We start from the raw sequence: 18,137 nt of genomic DNA, 5'->3' as shown, positions 1-18,137 counted from the left end.
TACAGGTCGCCCCGGCCCGGTACACAGCTGTAGAGTGACCATACTGGTGGGTGGTGTCTCACGGTGGGTGTTCTTACTCCCGCCCTACAGGTCGCCCCGGCCCGGTACACAGCTGTAGAGTGACCATACTGGTGGGTGGTGTCTCACGGTGGGTGTTCTTACTCCCGCCCTACAGGTCGCCCCGGCCCGGTACACAGCTGTAGAGTGACCATACTGGTGGGTGGTGTCTCACGGTGGGTGTTCTTACTCCCGCCCTACAGGTCGCCCCGGCCCGGTACACAGCTGTAGAGTGACCATACTGGTGGGTGGTGTCTCACGGTGGGTGTTCTTACTCCCGCCCTACAGGTCGCCCCGGCCCGGTACACAGCTGTAGAGTGTCCATACTGGTGGATGGTGTCTCACGGTGGGTGTTCTTACTCCCGCCCTACAGGTCGCCCCGGCCCGGTACACAGCTGTAGAGTGACCAACCACACAGCCCACGGCTTCACGGTGCACTGTGTCTCCGGCCCACTGAGGAGTGTCAACACCCAGTACACACTGCTCGTCTATGCTCAGGTGGGTGTCTGCTGGCGGGTGTAGCGTGTCTGATGGCGGGTGTAGCGTGTCTGCTAGTGGGTGTAGCGTGTCTGCTGGCGGGTGTAGCCAGTCTGCTGGCAGGTGTAGCGTGTCTGCTGGCAGGTGAAGCGTGTCTGCTGGCAGATGTAGCTTGTCTGCTGGCAGGTGTAGCGTGCCTGCTGGCGGATGTAGCGTGCCTACTGGTGGCTGTAGCATGTCTGCTGGCGAGTGTAGCGTGTCAGCTGGCTAGTGCAGCGTGTCTGCTGGAGGGTGTTGCGTGTCTGCTGGCGGGTGTAGCGTGTCTGCTGGCAGGTGTACCGTGTCTGCTGCCAGTTGTAGCGTGTCTGCAGGCCGGTGTAGCATGTATGATGGCGGGTGTAACGTGTCTGCTGGCGGGTGTAGAGTGTCTGTTGGTGGGTGTAGCTTGTCTGTTGGCGGATGTAGCGTGTCTGCTGGTGGGTGTAGCGTGTCTGATGGCAGGTGTAGCGTGTCTGCTGGCGGGTGTAGCGTGTCTGCTGGCGAGTGTAGCGTGTCTGCTGGCAGGTGTAGCCTGTGTGCTGGCTGGTGTAGCGTGTCTGCTGGCGGGTGTAGCCATTCTGCTGGCAGGTGTAGCGTGTCTGCTGGCTGGTGTAGCGTGTATGCTGGCGGGTGTAGCCAGTCTGCTGGCAGGTGTAGGGAGTCGGCTGGTGGGTGTAGCGTGTCTGCTGGCAGGTGTAGCGTATCTGCTGGCGGGTATAGCGTGTCTGCGGGCGGGTGTAGCGTGTCTGCTGGCGAGTGTAGTGTGTCTGCTGGTGGGTGTAGCCTGTATGATGGCAGGTGTAGCGTGTATAATGGCAGGTGTGGCGTGTCTGCTGGTGGGTGTAGCGTGTCTGCTGGCGATTGTATCCTGTCTGCTGGCAGGTGTAGCGTGTCTGCTGGCGAGTGTAGCCTGTCTGCTAGCGGGTGTAGCGTGTATGCTGGTGGGTGTAGCCAGTCTGCAGGCAGGAGTATCGTGTCTGCTGGCAGGTGTAGTGTGTCTGATGGCAAGTGTAGCGTGTGTGTTGGCGGGTGTAGCGTGCCTGCTGGCGGGTGTAGCGTGTCTGTTGGTGGGTATTGCGTGTCTGCTGGCGGGTGTAGCGTGTTTGCTGGCGTTTGTAGCGTGTCTGATAGCGGTGTAGCGTGTCTGTTGGTGGGTGTAGCGTGTCTGATGGCGGGTGTAGCGTGTCTGCTGTCGGGAGTAAAGTGTCTGCTGGCGAGAGTAGCGTGTCTGCTGGCGGGAGTCACCTGTATGTTGGCAGGTGAAGCGTGTCTGCTGGCGGGTGTAGCTATTCTGCTGGCAGGTGTAGCGTGTCTGCTTGCGGGTGCAGCGTGTCTGCTGGCGGGTTTAGCGTGTCTGCTGGCGAGTGTAGCGTGTCTGTTGGCGGGTGTAGCCTGTATGCTGGTTGGTGTAGCGTGTCTGCTGGCGAGTGTAGCGTGTCTGCAGGCAGGTGTCGCGTGTCTTCTGGCCGGTAATTTGTCTGCTGGCGGGTGTAGCGTGTCTGCTGGCGAGTGTAGCGTGTCTGCTGGCGAGTGTAGCGTGTCTGCTCGCGGGAGTAACCTCTATGCTGGATGGTGTAGCTTGTCTGCTGGCGGGTGTAGCGTGTATGGTGGCAGGTGTAGCGTGTCTGATGGCGGGAGTCACCTGTATGCTGGCAATTGAAGCGTGTCTGCAGGCAGGTGTCGCGTGTCTTCTGGCGGGTGTAGTTTGTCTGCTGGCAGGTGTAGCGTGTCTGCTAGCGGGTGTAGCCAATCTGCTGGCAGGTGTAGCGTGTCTGCTGGCAGGTGTAGCGTTCCTGCTGGCGGGTGATAGCGTGTCTGGTGGCGGGTGTAGCGTGTCTCCTGGCGAGTGTAGCGTGTCTGCTGGCGGGTGTAGCGTGTCTGCTGGTGGTTGTAGCGTGTCTGCTGGCATGTGTAGCGTGTCTGCTGGCGGTTGTAGCGTATCTGCTAGCGAGTGTAGCGTGTCTGCTGGCGGGTGTAGCGAGTCTCCTGCCGGGTATAGCCTGTCAACTTCAGGTTGAGCGTGTTTGCTGGCAGGTGTAGCTTGTTTGCTGGTGGGTGTAGCGTGCCTGCTGGCGGGTGTAGCGTGTCTGCGGGCGAGTGTAGCGTGTCTGCTGGCGAGTGTAGCGTGTTTGCTGGCGGGTGTTGCGAGTCTGTAGGTGGGTGTAGCGTGTCTGCTGGCGGGTGTAGCATGTCTGCTGGCGTGTGTTGCTTGTCTGATAGCGGGTGTAGCGTGTGTGCTGGCGGGTGTAGCGTGTCTGCTGGCGTTTGTAGCGTGTCTGCTGGCGGGTGTAACGTGTCTTCTGGCGGGTGTAGCGTGTCTGATTGCGGGTGTAGCGTGTCTGCTGGCGGGTGTAGCGTGTCTGCTGGCGAGTGTAGCGTGTCTGCTGCAAGTGCAGCGTGTCTGCTGGAGAGTGTAGATTTTCTGCTTGCGGGTGTAACCTAGATGCTGGTTGGTGTAGCGTGTCTGCTGGCGGGTGTAGCTAGTTTGCTGGCGGGTATAGCGTGTCTGCTGGCGGGTGTCTCCTGTCCGCTGGAGGGTGTAGCCTGTTTGCTGGCATGTGTAGCGCTTGTCTGCTTGCACGTGTAGGGTGCCTGCTGGCGGGTGTAGCGTGTCTGCTGGCAGATGTAGCGAGTCTGCTGGCGAGTGTAGCGTGTCTACTGGCGAATGAAGCATTTCTGCTGGCAGGTGTAGCGTGTCTGCTGGCGGGTGTAGCGTGTCTGCTGGCGGGTGTTGCGTGTCTGCCAGCGTGTACAGCGTGTCTGCTGGCGGGTGTTGCGTGTCTGCTGGCAGGTGTAGCGTGTCTGCTGGCAGGTGTAGCGTGTCTGCTGGCGGGGATAGCGTGTCTGCTGGCGTGTATAGCGTGTCTGCTAGCAGGTGTAGCGAGTCTGCTGGCAGGTGTAGCGTGTCTGCTGGCGGGTGTAGCGAGTCTGTTGGCAGGTGTAGCGTGTCTGCTGGCAGGTGTAGCGTGTCTGCTGGCGGGTGTAGCGTGTCTGCTGGCGTGTATAGCTTGTCTGCTGGCGGGTGTTGCGTGTCTGCTGGCTGGTGTAGCGAGTCTGCTAGCTGGTGTAGCGAGTCTGCTGGCGGGTGTAGCGTGTCTCCTATCAGGTGTAGCGTGTCGGCTAGCGGGTGTAGAGTGTATGCTGGCGTGTGTATCGTGTCTAATAACGGGTGTAGCGTGTTTGCTGGCGGGTATAACGTGTCTGCTAGCGAGTGTAGCGTGTCTGCTCGCAAGTGTAACCTCTATCCTGGTTAGTGTAGCGTGTCTGCTGGCGGGTGTATCAAGTCTGCTGGCGGGTATAGCGTGTCTGCTGGCGGGTGTAGCCTGTCAGCTGGCAGGTGTAGCTTGTCTGCTGGCGGGTGTAGCCTGTCTGCTGGCGGGTGTAGCCTCTCTGCTGGCAGGTGTCGCGTGTCTGCTGGCTGGTGTAGCGTTTTGTTTTGCGGGTGTAGCGTGTCTGCTGGCGGGTGTAGAGTGTTTGCTGGCGGGTGTTGCGTGTCTGTAGGTGGGTGTAGCGTGTCTGCTGGCGGGTGTAGCGTGTCTGCTGGCGTGTGTTGCTTGTCTGATAGCTTGTGTAGCGTGTGTGCTGGCGGGTGTAGCGTGTCTGCTGGCGGGTGTAGCGTGTCTGCTGGCGGGTGTAGCGTGTCTGCTGGCGAGTGTAGCGTGTCTGCTGCAGGTGCAGCGTGTCTGCTGGAGAGTGTAGATTTTCTGCTTGCGGGTGTAACCTGTATGCTGGTTGGTGTAGTGTGTCTGCTGGCGGGTGTAGCTAGTTTGCTGGCGGGTATAGCGTGTCTGCTGGCGGGTGTCTCCTGTCCGCTGGAGGGTGTAGCCTGTCTGCTGGCAGGTGTAGCACGTGTCTGCTAGCAGGTGTGGAGCGTGTCTGCTTGCAGGTGTAGGGTGCCTGCTGGCGGGTGTAGCGTGTCTGCTATCAGATGTAGCGAGTCTGCTGGCGAGTGTAGCGTGTCTACTGGCGAATGTAGCATTTCTGCTGGCAGGTGTAGCGTGTTTGCTGGCGGGTGTAGCGTGTCTGGTGGCGGGTGTAGCGTGTCTGCCGGCGTGTACAGCGTGTCTGCTGGCGGGTGTTGCGTGTCTGCTGGCAGGTGTAGCGTGTCTGCTGGCGAGAGTAGCGTGTCTGCTGGCGGGAGTCACCTGTATGCTGGCAGATGAAGCGTGTCTGCTGGCGGATGTAGCTATTCTGCTGGCAGGTGTAGCGTGTCTGCTTGCGGGTGCAGCGTGTCTGCTGGCGGGTTTAGCGTGTCTGCTGGCGAGTGTAGCGTGTCTGTTGGCAAGTGTAGCCTGTATGCTGGTTGATGTAGCGTGTCTGCTGGCGAGTGTAGCGTGTCTGCAGGCAGGTGTCGCGTGTCTTCTGGCGGGTAATTTGTCTGCTGGCGGGTGTAGCGTGTCTGCTGGCGAGTGTAGCGTGTCTGCTGGCGAGTGTAGCGTGTCTGCTCGAGGGAGTAACCTGTATGCTGGATGGTGTAGCTTGTCTGCTGGCGGGTGTAGCGTGTATGGTGGCAGGTGTAGCGTGTCTGATGGCGGGAGTCACCTGTATGCTGGCAGTTGAAGCGTGTCTGCTGGCAGGTGTAGCGTGTCTGCTTGCGGGTGCAGCGTCTCTGCTGGCGGGTTTAGCTTGTCTGCAGGCGAGTGTAGCGTGTCTGTTGGCGGGTGTAGCCTGTATGCTGGTTAGTGTAGCGTGTCTGCTGGCGGGTGTAGCGTGTCTGCAGGCAGGTGTCGCGTGTCTTCTGGCGGGTGTAGTTTGTCTGCTGGCAGGTGTAGCGTGTCTGCTAGCGGGTGTAGCCAATCTGCTGGCAGGTGTAGCGTGTCTGCTGGCAGGTGTAGCGTTCCTGCTGGCGGGTGATAGCGTGTCTGGTGGCGGGTGTAGCGTATCTGCTGGCGAGTGTAGCGTGTCTGCTGGCGAGTGTAGCGTGTCTGCTGAAGGGTGTAGCGTGTCTGTTGGCGGGTGTAGCGTGTCTGTTGGTGGGTGTAGCGTGTCTGCTGGTGGGTGTAGCGTGTCTGCTGGCGGGTGTAGCGTGTCTGATGGCGGGTGTAGCGTGTCTGCTGGCGGGTGTAGCCTGTCTGCTGGCGGGTATAGCGTGTCTGCTGGCGTGTATAGCGTGTCTGCTGGCGGGTGTTGCGTGTCTGCTGGCTGGTGTGGTGAGTCTGCTAGCAGGTGTAGCGAGTCTACTGGCGGGTGTAGCGTGTTTCCTATCGGGTGTAGCGTGTTGGCTAGCGGGTGTAGAGTGTCTGCTGGCGTGTGTAGCGTGTCTAATAACGGGTGTAGCGTGTCTGCTGGCGGGTATAACGTGTCTGCTAGCGAGTGTAGCGTGTCTGCTCGCGGGTATAACCTCAATGCTGGTTGGTGTAGCGTGTCTGCTGGCGGGTGTATCAAATCTGCTGGCAGGTGTAGCGTGTCTGCTGGCGGGTGTAGCCTGTCTGCTGGGAGGTGTAGCTTGTCTGCTGGCGGGTGTAGCCTGTCTGCTGGCGGGTGTATCCTGTCTGCTGGGAGGTGTAGCTTGTCTGCTGGCGGGTGTAGCCTGTCTGCTGGCGGGTGTAGCCTCTCTGCTGGCAGGTGTAGCGTGTCTGCTGGCTGGTGTAGCGTTTTGTTTTGCAGGTGTAGCGTGTCTGCTGGCGGGTGTAGCGTGTCTAATGGCGGGTATAACCAGTCTGCTTTTGGGGGGTAGCGTGTCTGCAGGCGGGTTTAGGGTGTCTGCTGGCGAGTGTCGCGTGTTTGCTGGCGGGTATAGCCTGTCTGCTAGCAGGGGTAGCGTGTCTCCTGGCGGGTGTAGCCTGTCTGCTGGCATGTGTAGTTTGTCTGCTGGCGGGTGTAGCGTGTATGCTGGCGGGTGTAGCGTGTCTGCTGGCGAGTGTCGCATAACTTTTGGCGGGTGTAGCCTGTCCACTGGCAGGTGTAGCGTGTCTGCTGGTTGGTGTAGCCTGTCTGCTGGCGGGTGTAGCGTGTCTGCTGGCGGTTGTAGCGTGTCTGCTGGCATGTGTAGCGTGTCTGCTGGCGGGTGTAGCGTATCTGCTAGCGGGTGTAGCGTGTCTGCTGGCGGGTGTAGCGAGTCTCCTGGCGGGTACAGCCTGTCACTTGGCAGGTTTAGCGTGTTTGCTGGCAGGTGTAGCTTGTTTGCTGGCGGGTGTTGCGTGTCTGTAGGTGGGTGTAGCGTGTCTGCTGGCGGGTGTAGCGTGTCTGCTGGCATGTGTTGCTTGTCTGATAGCGTGTGTGCTGGCGGGTGTAGCGTGTCTGCTGGCGTTTGTAGCGTGTCTGCTGGCGGGTGTAGCGAGTCTCCTGGCGGGTATAGCCTGTCACTTGTCAGGTTTAGCGTGTTTGCTGGCAGGTGTAGCTTGTTTGCTGGTGGTTGTAGCGTGCCTGCTGGCGGGTGTAGCGTGTCTGCGGGCGAGTGTAGCGTGTTTGCTGGCGGGTGTAGCGTGTCTGCTGGCGGGTGTAGCGTGTCTGCTGGCATGTGTAGCGTGTCTGCTGGCGGGTGTAGCGTGTCTGCTGGCGTGCATAGCGTGTCTGCTGGCGGGTGTTGCGTGTCTGCTGGCTGGTGTAGCGAGTCTGCTAGCAGGTGTAGCGAGTCTGCTGGCGGGTGTAGCGTGTCTCCTATGGGGTGTAGCGTGTAGACTAGCGGGTGTAGAGTGTCTGCTGGCGTGTGTAGCGTGTCTAATAACGGGTGTAGCGTGTCTGCTGGCGGGTATAACGTGTCTGCTAGCGAGTGTAGCGTGTCTGCTCCCGGATGTAACCTCTATGCTGGTTGGTGTAGCGTGTCTGCTGGCGGGTGTATCAAGTCTGCTGGCGGGTATAGCGTGTCTGCTGGCGGGTGTAACGTGTCTGATTGCGGGTGTCGCGTGTCTGCTGGCGGGTGTAGCCTGTCTGCTGGCAGGTGTAGCTTGTCTGCTGGCGGGTGTAGCCTGTCTGCTGGCGGGTGTAGCCTGTCTGCTGGCAGGTGTAGCTTGTCTGCTGGCGGGTGTAGCCTGTCTGCTGGCGGGTGTAGCCTCTCTGCTGGCAGGTGTAGCGTGTCTGCTGGCTGGTGTAGCGTTTTGTTTTGCAGGTGTAGCGTGTCTGCTGGCGGGTGTAGCGTGTCGGTTGGCAGGTGTAGCGTGTCTACTGGTGGGTGTTGCGTGTCTGCTGGCAGGTGTAGTTTGTCTGCTGGCGGGTGTAGCGTGTATGCTGGCGGGTGTAGCGTGTCTGCTGGCGAGTGTCGCATAACTGTTGGCGGGTGTAGCTTGTCTACTGGCAGGTGGAGCGTGTCTGCTGGTTGGAGTAGCTTGTCTGCTGGCGGGTGTAGCGTGTCTGCTGGCGGTTGTAGCGAGTCTGCTGGCAGGTGTAGCGTGTCTGCTGGCAGGTGAAGCGTGTCTGCTGGCATGTGTAGCGTGTCTGCTGGCGGGTGTAGCGTATCTGCTAGCGGGTGTAGCGTGTCTGCTGGCGGGTGTAGCGAGTCTCCTGGCGGGTATAGCCTGTCACTTGTCAGGTGTAGCGTGTCTGCTGGCAGGTGAAGCGTGTCTGCTGGCGGGTGTAGCGTGTCTGCTGGCGTGTATAGCGTGACTGCTGGCGGGTGTTGCGTGTCTGCTGGCGTGTATAGCGTGTCTGCTGGCATGTGTAGCGTGTCTGCTGGCGGGTGTAGCGTATCTGCTAGCGGGTGTAGCGTGTCTGCTGGCGGGTGTAGCGAGTCTCCTGGCGGGTATAGCCTGTCACTTGTCAGGTTTAGCGTGTTTGCTGGCAGGTGTAGCTTGTTTGCTGGTGGGTGTAACGTGCCTGCTGGCGGGTGTAGCGTGTCTGCTGGCTGGTGTAGCGTGTCTGCTGGCGGGTTTAGCTTGTCTGCTGGCGAGTGTAGCGTGTCTGTTGGCGGGTGTAGCCTGTATGCTGGTTAGTGTAGCGTGTCTGCTGGCGGGTGTAGCGTGTATGGTGGCAGGTGTAGCGTGTCTGATGGCGGGAGTCACCTGTATGCTGGCAATTGAAGCGTGTCTGCTGGCTGGTGTAGCTATTCTGCTCGCAGGTGTAGCGTGTCTGCTTGCGGGTGCAGCGTGTCTGCTGGCGGGTTTAGCTTGTCTGCTGGCGAGTGTAGCGTGTCTGTTGGCGGGTGTAGCCTGTATGCTGGTTAGTGTAGCGTGTCTGCTGGCGGGTGTAGCGTGTCTGCAGGCAGGTGTCGCGTGTCTTCTGGCGGGTGTAGTTTGTCTGCTGGCAGATGTAGCGTGTCTGCTAGCGGGTGTAGCCAATCTGCTGGCAGGTGTAGCGTGTCTGCTGGCAGGTGTAGCGTTCCTGCTGGCGGGTGATAGCGTGTCTGGTGGCGGGTGTAGCGTGTCTGCTGGCGAGTGTAGCGTGTCTGCTGGCGAGTGTAGCGTGTCTGCTGAAGGGTGTAGAGTGTCTGTTGGCGGGTGTAGCGTGTCTGTTGGTGGGTGTAGCGTGTCTGCTGGTGGGTGTAGCGGGTCTGCTGGCGGGTGTAGCGTGTCTGCTGGCGTGTCTGCTGGCGGGTGTTGCGTGTCTGCTGGCTGGTGTAGCGAGTCTGCTAGCGGGTGTAGCGAGTCTGCTGGCGGGTGTAGCGTGTTTCCTATCCGGTGTAGCGTGTCGGCTAGCGGGTGTAGAGTGTCTGCTGGCGTGTGTAGCGTGTCTAATACCGGGTGTAGCGTGTCTGCTGGCGGGTATAACGTGTCTGCTAGCGAGTGTAGCGTGTCTGCTCGCGGGTATAACCTCTATGCTGGTTGGTGTAGCGTGTCTGCTAGCGGGTGTATCAAGTCTGCTGGCGGGTGTAGCGTGTCTGCTGGTGGGTGTAACGTGTCTGCTTGCGGGTGTCGCGTGTCTGCTGGCGGGTGTAGCCTGTCTGCTGGCGAGTGTCGCATAACTGTTGGCGGGTGTAGCCTGTCTACTGGCAGGTGTAGCGTGTCTGCTGGTTGGTGTAGCCTGTCTGCTGGCAGGTGTAGCTTGTCTGCTGGCGGGTGTAGCCTGTCTGCTGGCGGGTGTAGCCTCTCTGCTGGCAGATGTAGCGTGTCTGCTGGCTGGTATAGCGTTTTGTTTTGCGGGTGTAGCGTGTCTGCTGGCGGGTGTAGCGTGTCGGTTGGCAGGTGTAGCATGTCTACTGGCGGGTGTAGCCAGTCTGCTTTTGGGGGGTAGCGTGTCTGCAGGCGGGTTTAGGGTGTCTGCTGGCGGGTGTCGCGTGTTTGCTGGCGGGTGTAGCCTGTCTGCTAGCAGGGGTAGCGTGTCTCCTGGCGGGTGTAGCCTGTCTCCTGGCATGTGTAGTTTGTCTGCTGGCGGGTGTAGCGTGTATGCTGGCGGGTGTAGCGTGTCTGCTGGCGAGTGTCGCATAACTGTTGGCGGGTGTAGCCTGTCTACTGGCAGGTGTAGGGTGTCTGCTGGTTGGTGTAGCCTGTCTGCTGGCGGGTGTAGCGTGTCTGCTGGCGGTTGTAGCGTGTCTGCTGGCATGTGTAGCGTGTCTGCTGCCGGGTGTAGCGTATCTGCTAGCGGGTGTAGCGTGTCTCCTGGTTGGTGTAGCCTGTCTGCTGGCAGGTGTAGCTTGTCTGCTGGCGGGTGTAGCCTGTCTGCTGGCGGGTGTAGCCTCTCTGCTGTCAGATGTAGCGTGTCTGCTGGCTGGTGTAGCGTTTTGTTTTGCGGGTGTAGCGTGTCTGCTGGCGGGTGTAGCGTGTCGGTTGGCAGGTGTAGCGTGTCTACTGGCGGGTGTAGCCAGTCTGCTTTTGGGGGGTAGCGTGTCTGCAGGCGGGTTTAGGGTGTCTGCTGGCGGGTGTCGCGTGTTTGCTGGCGGGTGTAGCCTGTCTGCTAGCAGGGGTAGCGTGTCTCCTGGCGGGTGTAGCCTGTCTCCTGGCATGTGTAGTTTGTCTGCTGGCGGGTGTAGCGTGTATGCTGGCGGGTGTAGCGTGTCTGCTGGCGAGTGTCGCATAACTGTTGGCGGGTGTTGCCTGTCTACTGGCAGGTGTAGCGTGTCTGCTGGTTGGTGTAGCCTGTCTGCTGGCGGGTGTAGCGTGTCTGCTGGCGGTTGTAGCGTGTCTGCTGGCATGTGTAGCGTGTCTGCTGCCGGGTGTAGCGTATCTGCTAGCGGGTGTAGCGTGTCTGCTGGCGGGTGTAGCGAGTCTCCTGGCGGGTATAGCCTGTCACTTGTCAGGTTTAGCGTGTTTGCTGGCAGGTATAGCTTGTTTGCTGGTGGGTGTAGCGTGCCTGCTGGCAGGTGTAGCGTGTCTGCTGGCAGGTGAAGCGTGTCTGCTGGCATGTGTAGCGTGTCTGCTGGCGGGTGTAGCGTATCTGCTAGCGGGTGTAGCGTGTCTGCTGGCGGGTGTAGCGAGTCTCCTGGCGGGTATAGCCTGTCACTTGTCAGGTTTAGCGTGTTTGCTGGCAGGTGTAGCTTGTTTGCTGGTGGGTGTAACGTGCCTGCTGGCGGGTGTAGCGTGTCTGCGGGCGAGTGTAGCTTGTAGCGTGTCTGCTGGCGGGTGTAGCGTGTTTGCTGGCGGGTGTTGCGTGTCTGTAGGCGTGTGTTGCTTGTCTGATAGCGGGTGTAGCGTGTGTGCTGGCGGGTGTAGCGTGTCTGCTGGCGTTTGTAGCGTGTCTGCTGGCGGGTGTAGCGAGTCTCCTGGCGGATATAGCCTGTCACTTGTCAGGTTTAGCGTGTTTACTGGCAGGTGTAGCTTGTTTGCTGGTGGGTGTAGCGTTCCTGCTGGCGGGTGTAGCGTGCCTGCTGGCGGGTGTAGCGTGTCTGTGGGCGAGTGTAGCGTGTAGCGTGTCTGCTGGCGGGTGTAGCGTGTCTGCTGGCGGGTGTAGCGTGTCTGCTGGCGTGTATATCGTGTCTGCTGGCGGGTGTTGCGTGTCTGCTGGCTGGTGTAGCGAGTCTGCTAGCAGGTGTAGCGAGTCTGCTGGCAGGTGTAGCGTGTCTGCTGGCAGGTGTAGCGTGCCTGATGGCGGTGTTGCGTGTCTGAAGGCCGGTGTAGCTTCTGTTAGCGGATGTAGAGTGTCGGCTAGCGGGTGTAGAGTGTCTGCTGGCGTGTGTGTCTGCGGGCAAGTGTAGCGTGTAATGTGTCTGCTGGCAAGTGTAGCGTGTCTGCTGGCAGGTGTAGCTTGTCTGCTGGCAGGTGTAGCGTGTCTGCTGGCAGGTGTAGCGTGCCTGATGGCGGTGTTGCGTGTCTGAAGGCCGGTGTAGCTTCTGTTAGCGGGTGTAGCGTGTCTGCTGGCGGGTGTAGCGTTTCTGCTGGCGTGTGAAGCTTGTCTGATAGCGTGTGTGCTGGCGGGTGTAGCATGTCTGCTGGCGGGTGTAACGTGTCTTCTGGCGGGTGTAGCGTGTCTGAAAGCGGGTGTAGCGTGTCTGCTGGCGAGTGTAGCATGTCTGCTGGTGGGTGTAACCTGTATGCTGGCTGGTGCAGCGTGTTTGCTGGCTGGTGTAACCAGTCTGCTGTCAGGTGTAGCGTGTCTAGCTGGCGAGTGTAGCGTGTCTGTTGGAGGATGTAGCGTGTCTGCTTGCGGGTGTAGCGTGTCTGCTGGCGGATGTAGCATTTCTGCTGGCAGGTGTAGTGTGTCTGCTAGCGATTGTAGCGTGTCTGTTGGCGGGTGTAACGTTTCTGCTGGCGTATATAGCGTGTCTGCTGGCGGGTGTTGCGTGTCTGCTGGCAGGTGTAGCGTGTCTGCTGGCGGGTGTAGCGAGTCTGATAGCGGGTGTAGCGTGTCTGCTGGCGGGTGTAGCGTGTCTCCTATCGGTTGTAGCGTGGCTGCTAGCGGGTATAACGTGTCTGCTTGCGAGTGTAGTGTGTTGGCTCGAGGGTGTAACCTCTATGCTGGCTGGTGTAGCGTGTCTGCGGGCGGGTGTAGCAAGTCTGCGGGGGGTGTAGCGTGTCTGCTGGCGGGTGTAACGTGTCTGCTGGCAGGTGTAGCGTGTCTGCTGGCAGGTGTAGCGTGTCTGCTGGCGGGTGTAACGTGTCTGCTGGCAGGTGTAGCGTGATTCTGGCAGGTGTAGCGTGTCTGCTGGCAGGTGTAGGGTGCTTGCTGGCGTGTGCAGCGTGTCTGCTGGTGGGTATAGCAAATCTGCTGGCGAGTATAGTGTTTCTTCTGGCGCGTGTAGCGTGTCGTTTGGAGGGTGTAGCATGCCTGCTGACGGGTCTAGCGTGTCCTCTGGCAGGTGTAGCGTGTCTGCTGGCTGGTGTAGCGTGTCTGCTGGCGCGTGTAGCGTGTCTGCTGGCGGGTGTAGCGTTTTGTTTGGCGGGTGTAGCGTGTCTGCTGGCGGATGTAGCCAGTCTGCTTTTGGGGGGAAACGTGTCTGCAGGCGGGTTTAGGGTGTCTGCTGGCGGGTGTCGCGTGTTTGCTGGCGGGTGTAGCCTGTCTGCTGGCAGGGGTAGCGTGTCTGCTGGCGGGTGTAGCGTGTCTGCTATCGGGTGTAGCGTGTCTGCTGGCGGGTGTAGCGTGTCTCCTATCGGGTGTAGCGTGTCGGCTAGCGGGTGTAGAGTGTCTGCTGGCGTGTGTAGCGTGTCTAATAACGGGTGTAGCGTGTCTGCTGGCGGGTATAACGTGTCTGCTAGCGAGTGTAGCGTGTCTGCTCGCGGGTGTAACCTCTATGCTGGTTGGTGTAGCGTGTCTGCTGGCGGGTGTATCAAGTCTGCTGGCGGGTATACCGTCACTGCTTGCGGGTGTCGCGTGTCTGCTGGCTGGTGTAGCCTGCCTACTGGCAGGTGTAGTTTGTCTGCTGGCGGGTGTAGCCTGTCTGCTGGCGGGTGTACACTCTCTCTGCTGGCAGGTGTAGCGTGTCTGCTGGCGGGTGTAGCGTGTCTGTTGGCAGGTGTAGCGTGTCTGCTGGCGGGTGTAGCCAGTCTGCTTTTGGGGAGTAGCGTGTCTGCAGGCGGGTTTAGGGTGTCTGCTGGCGGGTGTCGCGTGTTTGCTGGCAGGTGTAGCCTGTCTGCTAGCAGGGGTAGCGTGTCTGCTGGCGGGTGTAGCCTGTCTGCTGGCATGTGTAGTTTGTCTGCTGGCGGGTGTAGCGTGTATTCTGGCGGGTGTAGCGTGTCTTCTGGCGAGTGTTGCATAACTGTTGGCGAGTGTAGCCTGTCTACTGGCAGGTGTAGCGTGTCTGCTGTTTGGTGTAGCCTGTCTGCTGGCGGGTGTAGCGTGTCTGCTGGCGGTTGTAGCGTGTCTGCTGGCATGTGTAGCATGTCTGCTGGAGGGTGTAGCGTATTTGCTAGCGGGTGTAGCGTGTCTGCTGGCGGGTGTAGCGAGTCTGCTGGCGGGTATAGCCTGTCACTTGTCAGGTTTAGCGTGTTTGCTGGCAGGTGTAGCTTGTCTGCTGGTAGGTGTAGCGTGCCTGCTGGCGGGTGTAGCGTGTCTGCGGGCGAGTGTAGCGTGTAGCGTGTCTGCTGGCGAGTGTAGCGTGTCTGCTGGCAGGTGTAGCTTGTTTGCTGGTGGGTGTAGCGTTCCTGCTGGCGGGTGTAGCGTGCCTGCTGGCGGGTGTAGCGTGTCTGTGGGCGAGTGTAGCGTGTAGCGTGTCTGCTGGCGGGTGTAGCGTGTTTGCTGGCGGGTGTAGCGTGTCTGCTGGCGTGTATATCGTGTCTGCTGGCGGGTGTTGCGTGTCTGCTGGCTGGTGTAGCGAGTCTGCTAGCAGGTGTAGCGAGTCTGCTGGCAGGTGTAGCGTGTCTGCTGGCAGGTGTAGCGTGCCTGATGGCGGTGTTGCGTGTCTGAAGGCCGGTGTAGCTTCTGTTAGCGGATGTAGAGTGTCGGCTAGCGGGTGTAGAGTGTCTGCTGGCGTGTGTGTCTGCGGGCAAGTGTAGCGTGTAATGTGTCTGCTGGCAAGTGTAGCGTGTCTGCTGGCAGGTGTAGCTTGTCTGCTGGCAGGTGTAGCGTGTCTGCTGGCAGGTGTAGCGTGCCTGATGGCGGTGTTGCGTGTCTGAAGGCCGGTGTAGCTTCTGTTAGCGGGTGTAGCGTGTCTGCTGGCGGGTGTAGCGTTTCTGCTGGCGTGTGAAGCTTGTCTGATAGCGTGTGTGCTGGCGGGTGTAGCATGTCTGCTGGCGGGTGTAACGTGTCTTCTGGCGGGTGTAGCGTGTCTGAAAGCGGGTGTAGCGTGTCTGCTGGCGAGTGTAGCATGTCTGCTGGTGGGTGTAACCTGTATGCTGGCTGGTGCAGCGTGTTTGCTGGCTGGTGTAACCAGTCTGCTGTCAGGTGTAGCGTGTCTAGCTGGCGAGTGTAGCGTGTCTGTTGGAGGATGTAGCGTGTCTGCTTGCGGGTGTAGCGTGTCTGCTGGCGGATGTAGCATTTCTGCTGGCAGGTGTAGTGTGTCTGCTAGCGATTGTAGCGTGTCTGTTGGCGGGTGTAACGTTTCTGCTGGCGTATATAGCGTGTCTGCTGGCGGGTGTTGCGTGTCTGCTGGCAGGTGTAGCGTGTCTGCTGGCGGGTGTAGCGAGTCTGATAGCGGGTGTAGCGTGTCTGCTGGCGGGTGTAGCGTGTCTCCTATCGGTTGTAGCGTGGCTGCTAGCGGGTATAACGTGTCTGCTTGCGAGTGTAGTGTGTTGGCTCGAGGGTGTAACCTCTATGCTGGCTGGTGTAGCGTGTCTGCGGGCGGGTGTAGCAAGTCTGCGGGGGGTGTAGCGTGTCTGCTGGCGGGTGTAACGTGTCTGCTGGCAGGTGTAGCGTGTCTGCTGGCAGGTGTAGCGTGTCTGCTGGCGGGTGTAACGTGTCTGCTGGCAGGTGTAGCGTGATTCTGGCAGGTGTAGCGTGTCTGCTGGCAGGTGTAGGGTGCTTGCTGGCGTGTGCAGCGTGTCTGCTGGTGGGTATAGCAAATCTGCTGGCGAGTATAGTGTTTCTTCTGGCGCGTGTAGCGTGTCGTTTGGAGGGTGTAGCATGCCTGCTGACGGGTCTAGCGTGTCCTCTGGCAGGTGTAGCGTGTCTGCTGGCTGGTGTAGCGTGTCTGCTGGCGCGTGTAGCGTGTCTGCTGGCGGGTGTAGCGTTTTGTTTGGCGGGTGTAGCGTGTCTGCTGGCGGATGTAGCCAGTCTGCTTTTGGGGGGAAACGTGTCTGCAGGCGGGTTTAGGGTGTCTGCTGGCGGGTGTCGCGTGTTTGCTGGCGGGTGTAGCCTGTCTGCTGGCAGGGGTAGCGTGTCTGCTGGCGGGTGTAGCGTGTCTGCTATCGGGTGTAGCGTGTCTGCTGGCGGGTGTAGCGTGTCTCCTATCGGGTGTAGCGTGTCGGCTAGCGGGTGTAGAGTGTCTGCTGGCGTGTGTAGCGTGTCTAATAACGGGTGTAGCGTGTCTGCTGGCGGGTATAACGTGTCTGCTAGCGAGTGTAGCGTGTCTGCTCGCGGGTGTAACCTCTATGCTGGTTGGTGTAGCGTGTCTGCTGGCGGGTGTATCAAGTCTGCTGGCGGGTATACCGTGTCTGCTTGCGGGTGTCGCGTGTCTGCTGGCTGGTGTAGCCTGCCTACTGGCAGGTGTAGTTTGTCTGCTGGCGGGTGTAGCCTGTCTGCTGGCGGGTGTACACTCTCTCTGCTGGCAGGTGTAGCGTGTCTGCTGGCGGGTGTAGCGTGTCTGTTGGCAGGTGTAGCGTGTCTGCTGGCGGGTGTAGCCAGTCTGCTTTTGGGGAGTAGCGTGTCTGCAGGCGGGTTTAGGGTGTCTGCTGGCGGGTGTCGCGTATTTGCTGGCAGGTGTAGCCTGTCTGCTAGCAGGGGTAGCGTGTCTGCTGGCGGGTGTAGCCTGTCTGCTGGCATGTGTAGTTTGTCTGCTGGCGGGTGTAGCGTGTATTCTGGCGGGTGTAGCGTGTCTTCTGGCGAGTGTTGCATAACTGTTGGCGGGTGTAGCCTGTCTACTGGCAGGTGTAGCGTGTCTGCTGTTTGGTGTAGCCTGTCTGCTGGCGGGTGTAGCGTGTCTGCTGGCGGTTGTAGCGTGTCTGCTGGCATGTGTAGCATGTCTGCTGGAGGGTGTAGCGTATTTGCTAGCGGGTGTAGCGTGTCTGCTGGCGGGTGTAGCGAGTCTGCTGGCGGGTATAGCCTGTCACTTGTCAGGTTTAGCGTGTTTGCTGGCAGGTGTAGCTTGTCTGCTGGTAGGTGTAGCGTGCCTGCTGGCGGGTGTAACGTGTCTGCGGGCGAGTGTAGCGTGTAGCGTGTCTGCTGGCGAGTGTAGCGTGTCTGCTGGCAGGTGTAGCTTGTCTGCTGGCAGGTGTAGCGTGTCTGCTGGCAGGTGTAGCGTGCCTGATGGAAGGTGTTGCGTGTCTGAAGGCCGGTGTAGCTTCTGTTGGCGGGTGTAGCGTGTCTGCTGGCGGGTGTAGCGTTTCTGCTGGCGTGTGAAGCTTGTCTGATAGCGGGTGTAGCGTGTGTGCTGGCGGGTGAAGCATGTCTGCTGGCGGGTGTACCGTGTCTTCTGGCGGGTGTAGCGTGTCTGATAGCGGGTGTAGCGTGTCTGCTGGCGAGTGTAGCGTGTCTGCTGGTGGGTGTAACCTGTATGCTGGCTGGTGCAGCGTGTCTGCTGGCTGGTGTAACCAGTCTGCTGTCAGGTGTAGCGTGTCTAGCTGCATGGCGAGTGTAGCGTGTCTGTTGGAGGATGTAGCGTGTCTGCTGGCGGGTGTAGCGTGTCTGCTGGCGGGTGTAGCGTGTCTGCTGGCGGATGTAGCATTTCTGCTGGCAGGTGTAGTGTGTCTGCTGGCGTATATAGCGTGTCTGCTGGCGGGTGTTGCGTGTCTGCTGGCAGGTGTAGCGTGTCTGCTGGCGGGTCTAGCGAGTCTGCTAGCGGGTGTAGCGTGTCTGCTGGCGGGTGTAGCGTGTCTCCTATCGGGTGTAGCGTGGCTGCTAGCGGGTATAACGTGTCTGCTTGCGAGTGTAGTGTGTTGGCTCGCGGGTGTAACCTCTATGCTGGCTGGTGTAGCGTGTCTGCAGGCGAGTGTAGCAAGTCTGCTGGGGGTGTAACGTGTCTGCTGGCGGGTGTAACGTGTCTGCTGGCAGGTGTAGCGTGTCTGCTGGCAGGTATAGGGTGCTTGCTGGCGTGTGCAGCGTGTCTGCTGGTGGGTGTAGCAAATCTGCTGGCGAGTGTAGCGTTTCTTCTGGCGCGTGTAGCGTGTCGTTTAGAGGGTGTAGCATGCCTGCTGACGGGTCTAGCGTGTCCTCTGGCAGGTGTAGCGTGTCTGCTGGCTGGTGTAGCGTGTCTGCTGGCGCGTTTAGCGTGTCTGCTGGCGGGTGTAGCGTTTTGTTTGGCGGGTGTAGCGTGTCTGCTGGCGGATGTAGCGTGTCTGCTGGCGGGTGTAGCCAGTCTGCTTTTGGGGGGTAGCGTGTCTGCAGGCGGGTTTAGGGTGTCTGCTGGCGGGTGTCGCGTGTTTGCTGGCGGGTGTAGCCTGTCTGCTGGCAGGGGTAGCGTGTCTGCTGGCGGGTGTAGCGTGTCTGCTAGCGGGTGTAGCGTGTCTGCTGGCGGGTGAAGCGTGTCTCCTATCGGGTGTAGCGTGTCTGCTAGCAGGTGTAGCGTGTCTGCTGGCGGGTTTAGCGTGTTTTCTGGCAGCAGTAGCGTGTCTGCTAGCGGGTGTAACGTATCTGCTGGCGGGTGTAGAGTGTCTGCTGGCAGGTGTAGTGTGTCTGCTAGCGAGTGTAGCGTGTCTGTTGGCGGGTGTAACGTTTCTGCTGGCGAGTGT

Source organism: Procambarus clarkii, chromosome 45, assembly GCF_040958095.1.
Source record: "Procambarus clarkii isolate CNS0578487 chromosome 45, FALCON_Pclarkii_2.0, whole genome shotgun sequence".
NCBI classification, from domain to species: Eukaryota; Metazoa; Arthropoda; class Malacostraca; order Decapoda; family Cambaridae; genus Procambarus; species Procambarus clarkii.
The sequence above is the reverse complement of the archived record's forward strand: the minus strand, read 5'-3'. Positions refer to the sequence as shown.